This window comes from Elephas maximus, chromosome 24 (assembly GCF_024166365.1).
Source record: "Elephas maximus indicus isolate mEleMax1 chromosome 24, mEleMax1 primary haplotype, whole genome shotgun sequence".
Lineage (NCBI taxonomy): Eukaryota > Metazoa > Chordata > Mammalia > Proboscidea > Elephantidae > Elephas > Elephas maximus.
The window spans coordinates 56,389,393-56,404,268 of NC_064842.1; the positions used below are offsets into that span (position 1 = coordinate 56,389,393).

The 14,876-nt window shown below is 38.4% G+C and overlaps 1 pseudogene; it reads right to left on the minus strand.

Moving 5' to 3' along the window:
* Positions 1-3,140: 3,140 nt before the first annotated feature.
* LOC126066865 (elongin-A-like) overlaps positions 3,141-14,876 on the minus strand; it is a 49,711-nt pseudogene continuing 37,975 nt past the window's right edge.

Sequence of the window (14,876 nt, forward strand, 5' to 3'; positions counted from 1 at the left end):
GGGATGCAGAACATTTTCTTTAAACACTTTGTTACGTCACTTGTCCTAGATGTCCCCCAAAACCATGGTCTCCAGACGCTACTCTGTCCCTCGTAGTGATTGTATGTGTTCAGGAAACTTCTTAGCTTTTGCTTTAGTCCAGTTGTATTGACTTCCCTTGTATTGTGTGTTGTCCTTCCCTTCACCAAAAATGATTCTTTTCTACTACATAGTTAATGAATTTCCCCTCTCCCTTTGAAATTTTATTTTTAATCTTTTGGATTTCTATTTCATGTCTTCAGTGGATTCTAGCAACCTGTCATTTTCCTCTTGTATAGCTTTCCTAAGTTCCTCTATCGCTTTGTCTGTGTGTTCCTTGGCTTCGCCTGAGTTTTGCCTGATCTCCTTCCTGATCTCCTGAAGAGCTCCGTATATTCATCTTTTGAATTCTCCCTTTGGTAACTCTAAGATTTTATCTTCCTCTGGAGGTTTCCTGGTTATTGGTTTTGGTCACTCACTGGAGCAATCATGATCTGCCTTTTTATGTGATTTGAAATTGACCGTTGTCTCTGAGTCATCAGTAACTTGTTATATTTATTTATTGTATGTTTGCCTGTGTCCTTTTTTTTTTTTTTTTTTTGATATGCCCAAATAGGCTGGGTGTATGAGCTACTTTGGTTATTGGTGTCTTTGAAGCTCTCACATTCTGTCACCAGGTGGTTAGAACTGCTACTAGCTGTGTGAACCCAAGAGTATATTTATTTTCATGTGTGGATTCAGCTCAGGTGTTCAGGTAGTTGGTTATCAAATGTGTGGTGCAGGCTCTCACCTACAGTCCTAGAGAGGCAGGGCTATGTAGGGGTGATTGGAGCAGGCACAGGTATCTGGCCGCAGTAGGTGATTTTGGGCTAAGCATGTTGGGGGTTTATGGCTGCCCCTGAATGCCTAGGTGGAAGCTATGTTCCTGTCCCCTACAGCACACAGATGGGTAAGTTTTTGTAGCCAGATTTGGGCACCTAATGCTGTTGGCTATAAGGACTGGGAGGCACCACTTATTCTTGAAACAGTGTCATGGGTGGCTAGGTGGAATGGGTGAAGTCGCCAGCCATCAGGCCCCTGATGTGGGTTGGTGAGGATCCTGCTTAATGGGCAACGTGGTGTCAAATCTCACAAATCTGCCACTTCCCCTTAGTTGTTCCCGTTGAAAATAGGCTTCAGGTATATACCCTGTTGTATTTTTTTATTATGCTAATGAGAGCCTATGCTGTTGAATAGGCCCACACAGGTCTAGGCAGGGGAAAAAGCATTTGAAGCCTGTGGACCCCTTATAAGTGTGCTTAGATAAAGGGGCAGTGCCTGCCCTGAGTTTCCACCTTAGGGGTTGTGGTGTTTTTTAGAGACTAGTTTGGGTGCTATTAGTCTTGAGTACCCAGCTTATGGGAGTTAGCGGGGTTTTTTTGTTTGTTTAATTTTCCCCTGAACCCAGGACACCGATTTGGGCACAATAGGCTCTATTTCTGGCTTGGGGGCGTGGCAATTGTTGAATACAGCTAGACTGGTATTGGAGCACACAGGGTAGGTGAGGCGAAAAGAGGCACTCCTTTGCTACTAAGGTCCCAGAGGGAAAAGGGTTATTTTGATCCCGCACAGTAGGTTAGATGCTTGCACTTAACTTTCACAGATTCAGCATTGCTTCCCTTGTCTCTGGAGGCTTGTGCAGACTCTTCACTGCCCTGTCTCTCTCGACGCGGTAAAATGTGTCCTGAGTGCTACTGCTTGCCTCAGCCCACATGCACCAGCCTATCCTGTCCGTTGGGTTCTGACTAGCTCATGTCTAGCATCTCTTTGCTGCTTCTGAACTGTCTCTCCCACCCCCTGCTGCTCAGTCAAACTCCTTAACTTTGTCTTTGATGTTCAGGGCTTCTAGATTGTCACATATAATTGATTCACTTGTTTTTTCAAGTCTCTGTTGAAAGAGGGACCACAGGAAGCATCTGACTATTCCTCCATCTTGGCAATATTTTCCAACAAAAGTTCTTAGATCTCTGAACCCTGAATACTAGTTCATAAATTATGTCAATAATACATTATATTATGAAGGCTGTAGTGGCTTAGTCCTTCTTGATGCCAGGATTTGAGTCTTACAAAAAATAGCCGCTTTATCTCCGAACGCATGTAGTTATGAGAAAATACAAGAGCTAGCCTAAAATATTTGAGCAAAATTATGGCTCACTTTAGCTGCCTAGGTAGTACCTTGGTGGCGCAAAAGGTTAAGCACTTGACCACTAGATGAAAGATTGGCAATTCAAAGCACCCAGAGGTGCTTTGGAAGACAGGCCTGGGAATGTGCTTCCAAATGTCACCATCTTGAAAACTCTGTGGAGCAGTCCACACATGAGGTCACTATGAATAGGAATCAATGGCAACTAACTAGAAAAACTAGCTGTCAAACTTTAGAATTGTTTCTTTTGGAAGTAAAAAACAGTAATCATTGTTAAACAAAAGGACTGTGAATGAGAAGATTATATCGTATAATGTTATTAGACATACATACTATGTATATACACAATGGAAACCCTGGTGACATAGTGGTTAAGAGCTGTGGCTGTTAACCAATAGGCTGGTAGTTTGAATTCATTAGGCACTGCTTGGAAACCATATGGGGCAGTTCTACTCTGTCCTGTAGGGTCTCTATAACCAGGGAAAGAATAGTACTGTGTTTTTTGTTTTTTTTTAATTTGGCCAGAATAATACAGTTTATGTAAGAAATCTCTTTCTAAAAATGGGAGCATACTTTTAAAATAAACCAATTTTCTTAGTTATATTTTGGAATTTTTTCTAGATTTAAATTGCATTCAAACTTCCCAAGCTAGACATTTTTTTTTTAACATAACCTGAGGCCAATATTTATTAATTAAAAATATGTCTTATACTTTACAAAGAGACTAGTTGACAACAAAAGTATAATTGACCTTAAAATCCTCAGAAGACTGAGTCTTCACAGCTTCTTCAGAATTCTGATGGATTCTCCAGGCAGTGGTTGTGGCACATAAGTTCACAGGTATGGCACCTGAAAACTGCAGGATCTGAGATCAAAAGGTTTCACAGAACAAAATATTCTGGTTAACTTGGGAAGTTCCATTTCCCAACCCTCATTGCCCTTATATTTCCTTCTCCCCAATTCCGTCTCCCAGGCAAGTCCTCAGTCTATCGGCCAGAGAATTTGTTCTTGGAATCTCTAAATTCGTGGCCATCATTGGGGCAATTTTCTTCACAGCCAGTTTCCTAGGATCAAAGGAGACAGAGCTGCTGACCACTGTCTCCAAGTGGGTACTGCTGGTGCTCAGGCCATCATAGGCTGGCTCCACTGTGGAGGGGTTAAAGCTGTTGCTGCTGCCACTGCTGGAGGAGCTTGGCTGCTTCCCGTGGTGTACAGATCTGACTTGATCTTGACTCTCTCGGGGATAGCTGCGTCTACTTTTCCGAATTTTTCCTGCCTCCTTCAGATATCACAAGGCAGCTTGGCCACAGAGTTGAAAAAGGCCATTGTTGCTTGTCAGTACTCGTAACTTTTTACTTGTAACTGCTGCCCCTGGGCATCCTGAAGCCACAGGTACATCTCCCACCATGACTCATACTCTTCTGGCCTTTCTTCCTTAAAGCCTCAGTGACAGTGAATTTTCCATAACTGACTTGTTTTTTCAATTAATATGTGATTGTACTCCTCATTGAGATATAGCTGATCTGGTGTACACCTCTCTAAAATAGGTTCAAGAACAAAATATGGGACTTTTCCCTCTTCAAAGATTGAATCGATGTTGCTTTTTCAGTACTCGGATGCACTGCTGGTGCAAGGTCATCATTTTGGGGAGATGGGCACACTTGGAACCAAAATACACCTGCATCTTAGAATTCATTCTGTGGTCAGTAAATTGGATTTTTTCCTCTTCCTGGTGTAAAGAGAGTGCTTTTTGCTTTGGCTGCAAGGAGAATATCAACTCAAAGGAAAGAAATGGAGGATAGTTGACCAGCATCATGGGTAACAGGAGGTCTGGCGACACTGGCAACACATCGGTGGGGACATTTTTCAGCTTGGCTGAGTTGGCTCCAGACGGCTGCAACTTCTCTGATTTCTTTTCATTCACTTTAGGTAATTTCTGAACCAAGTCCAAGTTTTTACCAGTGCTTTCAGAATCACTTTTTTTTTTTTTAAGTCCGTTTTCTCCAAGTGCCTTGGGTGAAGTTTTCACGATCTTTCTTTTTCTTCCAGGGCTGGTCATAGCTGAGGTATGACTCAAAAGACATGGCGGGCTGCTCAAATTCATCATCCATACCTGCCTCTCTAGCTTTAGGGAGGAAGCTTGCTGATTTTCTATTCAGATTGGAAGTTTTTAGTTTCTCTTCTTGAGTCTTAAGATTGTTGGAAACCTTCTCTCTTAGCTTGGGCACTAGGTCTCCTGCCCCCTTTCTTGTGTCTAAAGTGTCTAAACTTAGCTTATTTTTGTCTCATTTGGTTTTCTATGAGTCTTTGTGCTTTGGTTTTTTAAGGTGTCTGTCTGAAGCAACCTCTAAGGCAGGCAAAAACTTTTTCTTGATGCTGCTCCCTCTTTCTTGGCACCACTGGAGGGTGATTTCTCCTTTGTGTTATTGCCTGAGAGCGGCCTTCAGCTTTCCTCTTTGGAAACAGCCTTGGGTGATTTCTCCCTGCTCAGAACGGAAGACTTTTCATCTCCCTTGGCATCCAACAGACATTTTTCCTTGTGGGAGGCTTTATGCTCCTCGCTTTGAGTCACCACCCCTTTACTCTGGGTTCACCCAGGTGTCCTCGGCTGACCCCCAGACTGTCCTGAAAGGCATTACTGTGGCCTTTTCCAGGCTTCTGGCATGGAACAGTGTGTTCATGGTCCTCCTCCTGGGATCTGAAGTGGTCCACACCTATCTGATGAAGACTGGTAGAAGATGGAGGAGACTGAACATGGCCTTTATCGGAAGATTTGTGGTCTGAAGAACAAGCTGGTGAGACTCTGTGGCACTCTTTCTCTTGTCCATTCTCTCATGAATGTGAGAGACTTTGTGAGGTCTCTCAAGTTTTGAGAGTTATCTTTTTTTTTTTTTTTTTTTTCTGTCTGTGATCAGGGCTGTAGGATCGGCTACCAAAGGCTTTCCAGTTTTCTTGGTAGTCCACCTTCAACTCCTCCTCCTTCAGAAGAGCATTCCTGGAGCACTTTTGGAAAATACCTTCTCAAAGTGCTGTTTGGAAAATACCTTCAGTTGTGGGACCTGGTCTCCCATAGCCAGTAAGTTCCCCCTTAAGGCCGGCACTGGGCAGATGTTCCACACACACTTCTTTCGGGCTGTGGTCAAACCAGAGACCCCGTCCCTTCCTTGCTGGGAAGAGATACAGAAGAGTGGGGTTGGCTAAGTGTCGTATGTTGTCCACACATGTGCAAGAGACAGAGGAAGAAACTATGTGTGCCCCGAAAAAGGAGGAAGGCATCTATAATAACAAGAGAGCAAGTTCTCTGCTTTGGCAGCTCAGCTGCAAGATGTAGAGGCAGACCATCCTCCAACAGTTTTCTTTCATGGTGTATCTGTCAACCGTTTTTTTTTTTTTTTTTAAGTAGGCTAGCAATAAGTTAGGAAATGTCTTTTCTTTAAAAAGTTTTAGGAGGGGATTTAGTCTCATTAATTCTCACAGCCTGCCCAAGCCAGGGGTAAATAGAAAGTGCTATTAATAATGAGGCAAATGAGATTCAGTGAGATTACATCCCAAAACATGAGTTGGTAGCATAAATGACAAAGAAATAGCCTTTTTTTGTTGCTGAATTCACATCTATGAATTTATAAAATCTGTTGAATTATGAAAGTGTATCAACCCATCATAGGCATTAATGACCCTCACCAGCGCTTTCAATCTCAATGTAACATCACCTTATATTTGAGAAGTAAACCATCTCCAAATATAGAACTTCAAAAGCAAAACAATCTATCTATTCTGGTATGAGATCAAAACAATCTATTATATAAAAACTATTAGAGCATGCATATTTGACTCTCATCAATAAAAACTATTCCTGACATTTCCTGTGGTTCAATATATTGACATCATAATCCTATTGCTAGGAGGTTTTCATCACATTTTTTTTTCCTTTATTGTGTTTCAAAATATACACATATACATATCAAAATCAGTTCTTAAAAAAAATTTACTTTTCAAGATTAAATAATTCTTACAACTAAAAATAGTTAATGTTCTGAATTCTTAGCAAAACAAAAAAATTAAGAGTATGTGAAGATTATTGGGAATATTATGGTTCTGAATTAATCTATGACTAAAAGTAAAATAATTTAGGTTTCCAAAAAATTGTTTAAATTCTTGCCATCCCCTATAAAGACATATGCATTTATTGAAGTCAGGTTATATTTGAAAGGCATTTCAATAAATAGGGAAAAAAATTAATCTAAAAAAAATCTGGACATGCCTATCATGAAATTTTGACAATTATAATTAACAAGTTCTTAAGACTTCTGAATTAAAAAAATATTTTCCTTATAAAAACAGGTAATTGATAAATATTTGGTAAATATACAAATGTAAGGCTAGGCAAATGAATAAACACAACTATATGTGGAGTACATTGATTGTTGATAAAAAGATTTTTGTTAACTTGTCACATATATTTTTGAAAGTAGTGGAAGCTTACATGCCATCACATGAAATCTGGTCCTGCTTTATCCTTTTACTATTGTCCTAAATGTCCTTCTGTTGTGGACTGTAGAATCGATTCCAACTGATAGCTACCCTGTGTAACAGAGTAGAACTGCCCCACAGGGTTTCCCATGCTGCAATCTTCCAGGGAGTAAATCACCAGGTATTTTCTCCTGTGAAACTCTTTTTGGTAGGTTCGAACTGTTGACCTTTCAGTTAGCAGCTGAGCACTTAATCGTTGCATCACCAGGGCTCCTTTGACTTAGGGCACACAACAATACACTGTCCAAAATATCACAGACCACACAATTACACCATCCCTCCATCACATCATAAACGAAAATAATTGTCAGATTAAATATTCCAAGATGCAAAATGAAACCATGCATACTATAATGTAGATAAAAAATTATCTGATTTAGAAATGAGATCAAAAAACTAATTAAAAAAAACAACAAAATAGTCCCACAGAAATAGATTGATTAACTTAATCATATTTAAGTTAAAGGAACGCCACAGCTCACCACAATGGTATATTTTACAAATGAATTTGGGAACCATGACTAAAAACATATATAACACATTAAGGATCACTATCCTTCATAGGGAAACCCTGGTGGCATAGTGGTTAAGAGCTATGGCTGCTAACCAGAAAGTCGGCAGTTTGAATCCACCAGCCACTCCTTGGAAACCCTCTGGGGCAGTTCTACTCTGTCCTATAGGGTCACTGTAAGTTGGAATTGACTCGACAGCAACGGGTTTGGTTTGGTTTTTGGTATCCTTCATATGTGAAATGCAATTATAAATTAATACATGAAAAACTACACCTAACAGGAGGATTGGTAAGAGATGTACATAAGTGGGATGAAAGATTGTATATATATTATATAATCAAAATTTTCTAAAACCAAAAGCAACACATTTGTGCATATGCTTCTGTGTGGTCTTCTTTTCCTCCAGCTGCGTATTCTAACCACATGAGCTAATTTCACCTTGTAGTTATACTGTATCTTCAGTAGACTATTGTTAAGATTTGACATGTTTTTGGAATAGCATGTCATAAGGTTGTTGATGTCAGCTGCTGTCGACTCAGTTCCAACTCATAGCGATACTATGTACAATAGAATGAAAAACTGCCTGGTCCTATGCCATCCTCACAATCATTTCTATGTGAGCCCATCACTGCAGCCATTATGTCATTCTGTCTTGTTGAGGGACTTCCTCTTTCACTCACTCTCTACTAAGCATAATGTCCCTCTCCAGGGTTCCATCCCTCCTGATAAACATATCTAAACTACGTGAGATAAAGTCTTGCCATCCTCTCTTCTAGAGAGGATTCTGGTTGTCCTTCTTCCAAGACAAATTTGTTCATTCTTCTGGCAGCCTATGCTATGTTCAATATTCTTTGCCACAACAATAATTCAAAGGTATCAATTCTTCTTTTATCTTCCTTATTCATTGTAAAGCTTTTTCATGCATATGAGGTGATTGAAAGTACCATGGCTTGGATCAGGTGCATCTTAGTACTCAAAGTCACATGCTTGTTTTTTTTTTTTTTTTAAAGCTTTTAAAATTTCTTTTGAAGCATATTTGCCCAATACAGTACATCATTTTATTTCTTCACTGCTACTTCTACTGGGCATTGATTGTGGATCTAAGTAAAATGAAATTCTTGATAGCTCCAGTATTTTCTCCATTTATCATCATGATTCTTATTGATCCAGCTGTGAGGATTTTTGTTTTCCTTATGGTGAGGTGTAATCCATAGAGGTGTAGATTTTGATCTTCATCAGTAAGTGCCTCAAGTCCTCTTCACTGTCAACAAGCAAGGTTGTATCATCTACATATTGCAGGTTGTCAATTAGTCTTCCTCCAATCTTAATGACGTGTTCTTATTCATATAGTCCAGCTTCTCAAATTATCTACTCAGCATACAGACTGAATAAGTATGATGAAAGGATACAACCCTGACACACATCTTTCCAGACTTTAAACCACACAGTATTCTTTTCCTGTCCAAATGACCACATCTTCTCCTATGTACAAGTTCCTCATGAGCATAATTGTTTTAGAATTCCTGTTTTTCACAATGTTATCCATAATTTGTTACTATCCACACAGTTGAATGCCTTTGCATAGTCAATAAGACACAGGTGAACAACTTTCTGCTCTCTTCCGCTTTCAGCCAGGATACATCTGATATCAGCAATGATATCCCTCATTTCACATGTCATAGGATAATATAATAATATTGTAATATGGGTCTAACTGTAGTGAAAACTCTTGAGGGAACCATCATTAAAACAAGATATTTATGTGTAAGTGAGATAATGGAAAAGCCTGGATCATAAGAATTAACTTCTGTGAAAACCCTGAGGCCCTTATGGGGAGATATTCTAGCATAAATATTAGATTTCTTTGTCCCAGGCAGAAAACCCTGGTGGCATAGTGGTTAAGATCTCAGGCTGCTAACCAAAAGGTCCCAGTTCAAATCCACCAGGTGCTCCTTGGAAACTCTATGAGCCAGTTCTATTCTGTCCTGTAGGGTCTCTATGTGTTGGAATTGACTCCATGGCAACAGGTTTTGTCCCAGGAATACATTCACAACAGGGGTGATGTCACTGATAAGCAGGTGCAAATTGCTTTTGGGATAGTGAAAACAACTTAGGTATTACAGTGGTTTGTGGTTCTCTATATTGGAAACCCTGGTGGTGTAGTGGTTAAGTACAATGGCTGCTAACCAAGAAGTTGGCAGTTTGAATCCACCAGGCACTCCTTGGAAACTCTATGGGGCAGTTCTACTCTGTCCTTTAGGGTCACTATGAGTCAGAATCAACTCGGCAATAGTGGGTTTTTGGTTTTGGTATAGGCCCACAGTACATAAATGGCATAAACAAATATATGCCAATCATGAGTGGCAGGAGAGAAATTAAGGGGGGAAAAAAGGTTGCTTAGTGGGGTGACAGCAACAACAAAAAAAGTGAGACACACTAAATTGGAAGATAGTCAAATTAAAATTTTATCCTCTTACTAACCTACTATTTTGAGCACCATAATCTTACAGAACTGAAATTTAATGAATTTTCAAAAAATAACAAAATACTATGCTAAATCAAAAATTAAAGAAGTATTCAAATATTGAAGATGAATTTTATAATATAACATAAGCCAAGGATAGTAATCTTTAAAAAATAGAAGAATTAATCTGCAAAACCTTCTGTGTACAATTGCATAAAACTAAATGCTACAGTTTAATGCATTTTGGAAGAAGAAAAATGTTGCTTCTGACAAATTGAGATAGTATGTTACTATTGGAAATTGTATACTTTACTCGGTGTAAAGCAACAAATAAAACAATAATCAATATAAAGCAACAGAGTAAGACAAAAGAATTCTCATCAGTTTATTAATTTGAGAAAAGAGAATTATTGTTTTAGCACATCACATAGAGTTACATTTCCAGAGAAAAAGTGCTCTATTTACTTCTGTGTTTGAAGGTAACATTGTCAAAAAAAAAAAACAAAATATAGGCTTGACAATTTTCTGATTTCCCTAAGAGAATACAAAATCCATTTAGATGGATTTTTAGACAGCATCTGGTATATTGAAACATTTTCTAGAAGAAGATTGTAGCCACAAATATGATTACATACATCTAGTAACGGAAGATTAGTGATTACTGCAAGTTCTGCAGACACACCAGTTAGACATCTTTATTGTAAGACTGGAAAATACAATCTGTGGTATCACTGAGTGAAGACAAGTTATAATAATGAAAAATTTAAAAAAGCAAAACAAGTCAGCAAGTCAAAATTTAGAAAATAGCACAGCACCTATATCTCAACACAAGAGATTTGTGACAGGGTATGAATCCAACACTTTATAAAAAGTAACATAACTTAGAGAGAAAAGAGCTAGTGGTATTCATGCAGTAAATATTAGCAAGTAAATTCTGTGAGCATTCTTCTGTAGTTCTTGTGCACTATCATAAATATAGTAATTATTTATTTGGTTTGTTTTTTGTCCTTTAGTACCGTTATAATATTTTTTAGAAACAGATTAGGCATACAGTCTATGTTTATGCCTTTGCACTAATCAATTTGTTATTACTTCTTAACCACTGTAAAAAAAAAAAATTGTCATCAATAAATATTAACTATAGAGTAGGCAGTATTCATAGGACGTGATTTCATATATGAGATTTCCATTCAAGTGGATTTATTTCCTTCCTATGATCATTGCTGGGGCATAATTTCCTGAGGTTTTTTTTTTTTTTTTTAACCCAACTTTTCTATGATTGCACCAATAATTAAAATAACATGCGCTACTGGTGGAAAGTCAAAGGAATCTAAAGCCATTTGAAGCCATGAGTTTTACAGAGGAAAGATCACATATAGGGAATGATAGAGTTTTAAGGCCAAAAGGGAGAATCCCGTTGGAGAGAAAACTGTTTTTTCACTGGAGGAAGCTACAGAACAGACCACTCACTCCCCTGCTGCCTAAAGGCTAAGTGCGAAAGGGTGCTTTCTTCACAGGACCCCTCATCCTAAGAAGATGGGTTTCCTTGTTCACTACTGACATTACTTCTTTCTGGGTCCACAAATATTTCCTGGTAGAGCAGTTATCAGAAAAATTCCACTATAGAATGAATTGAATTTGTGTGGCCGTTCTAATTGAGATGATAGGACTTGCTCTATCCACCACCTACTAAAAATCCAGGATAACAGAAGTGCTTGGTAAGGAAGTCTCACCAAAGAGGTCAGAACTTGCATATTGTTTACTATCCAGCCATGAAAACAAAGATTTTTACTATATTGTCTACCTCTTTCTAGGTAACAATTCCAGAGACAATCTAGAAGAATGACCTATATGAGATGAGAGGAAAGGAATGGGTAAGGGGTGCACCTCACTAGTACCCTAACTAGAATTAAACACAATTAAATAGGTAGAATATTATAAGTAGGATACAAAGCTGAATTAATAGAACAGATTGTTCACATTGAAAAAAAAATTAATGGAGGAGATAAAAGAACATATAAAAAATCACGACTACTCCCAAGAAAATAAAACATAAGTGAGATTTTTTTTTTCCTTGATGAGAAAAATCATAATGGTAGAAACAATAAAAAACTTAAAATGGAGTACCCTGCTGAGAATAAACTCCATGTTCCGGAAGGTGAAATAGAAGAGATTGCTCAAAACAGAGCAAAAATACTAAGCAAATGAGACCATGGCAATAAAAGTAAGAGTCATGGAGGATGGAACTAGGAGATGCATGTGAGAATAATACGTATTTTGGAAAATAAATTTGGTAAAGCAAGAACAATTTAAAAATCATTAAAAAAATTCTGCAATAAGAAGTTATTTATAATAAATTATCTACAATAAAATAATTTTTCTTTGTATAAAAATTAATAATTGGAAAATGTGTTAACACATCCCATTATATTGAGAAATTAAGAGAAAACATATATTTTTAAAATTGCTAAAAAAAACCTTTTGTTAAACATTTTTTTCTTATAAAACCTTAATTTAAAAAGAAATGAAGTAATATTTCCTTAAATGTTATATAGTGTATTTGCCAGAAGCAAATGACAAAAATTTTATTAAATGGTTGAACAATATAAAATTCCCATAAAAATCAAGAACAAAAGAGTAATCTAATCTATTACCACTACTACTCAATATTTTTTTTAAGGGCTAATTAATGTTATGTGGCAAGAAAAATAACGAGCTCTGAAGAAAGAATAGTTGTAATTTACAGATGAATCCTTTACTTAGCAGTTTTTAGTCACCGCAAACTTTTAAATTAAAAACAACAAACATAAGAAAAGTGATAAAATACATGAAAGATGAATAATAACCAAAGCCAACCAACAACGATTTTTATACAATTAATAGCCAATTAGAATCATAAATGAGAACAAATAATACCATGCTGTATACATATGGAGCAGTTCTACTCTGCACACATGGGGTTGCCATGGTGTCAAAACTAACAATAACAAGCCTTATTAATTTAAAAAAAAAAAATTGGAATCAAATTATAAAAGATACCGTACCCACATGAAGAGAAGAAAAATGGAAAGGCATACCTTGCTGCTGGTGGGAAAGATTTACTAACAGAAGTCTGTGAACTATTCAAAAGTTAATAGATTGACTCTGAGGCAGAGCCAAGATGGCAGAATAGACAGACGCTTCCGTCGAGCCCTCTTTACAACTAAGACCCAAAAAAAACAAGTGAAATGAGTATATTTGTGACAAGCTGGGAGCCCTGATAATCAAAGGCAAGCTGAGACAACGAACTGAGGTGCAGGGGGAGGAAGAGGTGATTCAGAAGTGGAGAGGAGTTACCAAACCTGAATCATGGGGAGCCCTCAGGTACCATTCCCGGAGAAGCGGCAGCAGCGGCAACGGGCTGGTATTAGCCTTCGGCTGCATTTCCTCAAGGAGAAGCAGCCAGACACACAGCCCACTCACACCTCAGGAACCTGAGGAGAATGGGGCTCCTGGCAAAAGCTAAGTACTTGCGTATATTTTACCGCGCCCCCCTACCCCTAAGCCAGGTTCAGCAGCAGAATCCCTGGGCATGAGATAGATGCTGGTGAGCACCTAGAGCCATCCTCCTAGCCTTGGGGAAGGAAGAAACTGCAACTGGGGGGAAAAGATGATTTGTTACCTCCATTAACCGGGGGAGATCAGGATAGAAGCGGCTCCTGTCCAGGCATAAAAACTCCGTGGACCTTGAGCACCTTTCCCTTCTGCGTGGACCTATGTGGGCCTATTTTGGGAGAATAGGCCCGTTGGCAAACTCCAACCAATTCAGGTGTGCGGTAGAGAGGTGGGTGTTTGACTTTTGACATTTCTTTGCCTATTAAACAAGGTCCTCACCTACATACATCAGGGACCTAAGGACTGGTAGCTCCACTCAGGTCACCCAGCCACCTGCGACAGGGGTCTAAAGATAACTGATGCCTACCAGTCCTTGCAACCAAAAACTTTGGGTGTCCATGGTCCCTCTGCAAAACCCACCCACCAGCATGCTCCAGGGAACAGAGACACATTTTCTTCAGAGACACTTGGGGGTGGGTTCTCAAACCCCTGCCTTGTTCAGAGAGTGACCTCCTGCTGCAATCAGATACCGGTATATATGCCAATCACCCCTGCCCCTCTAAGACTATAGGACAGAGCCTGTAGCACACACTTGATAATCAGCTATCTGAAAACCAGAGCAGAATTCATACAAGAAATCTGAATAGACTCCTGATGAAAAGCTCTAGCCAGCTGGGAACAGGACATCAGAGCTCCAAAGATGAAAATAATCAAGCTAGCTCACTCAACCAACCCATGGGGTATAAAAAAACAAAACAAAGCAAGCAGCTAGGACACAGTAAGCAAGCATAAACTAATACAATAACTTATAAATGGCTTAGAAACAACAATCAATATCAAGTCACATAAAGAAACAGACCATGATCACCTCAACATGCTCTCAAAACAAGGAATCCAGCGATCTTCTAGATAAAAGTGCATTCCTGGAATTACCAGATGCAGAAGACAAAAGTTGAATATACACAACCCTTCAAGACATCCAGAAAGAAATGAGGCAATATGCAGAACAAACCAAGGAAAACACAGATAAAGCAACTGAAGAAATTAGAAAGATTATTCAGGAACATAATGAAAAGTTTAAAAAGCTGGAAAAATCCATAGACAGACAGGATTCAGAATTTCAGAAGATTAACAATAAAATTACAGAATTAGATAACTCAATAGAAAGTCAGAGGAGCAGAATTGAGCAAGTAGAAGCAAGAATTTCTGAATTCGAAGATAAATCACTTGACACTAATATATTTGAAGAAAAATCAGATAAAAGAATTAAAAAAAAAAACTGAAGAAACCTTAAGAATCATGTGGGACTCTATCAAGAGAAATAACCTATGAGTGATTGGAGTACCAGAACGGGGGGGATAACAGAAAATACAGAGAAGATTCTTGAACATTTGTTGGCAGAAAACTATCCTGATATTGCAAAAGATGAGTAGATATCTATCCAAGATGCTCATCAAACCCCACATAAGTTAGATCTTAGAAGAAAGTCACCAAGACATATTATAATCAAGCTTGCCAAAACCAAAGATAAAGAGAGAATTATAAGAGCAGTGAGGGATAAATGAAAAGTCACCTA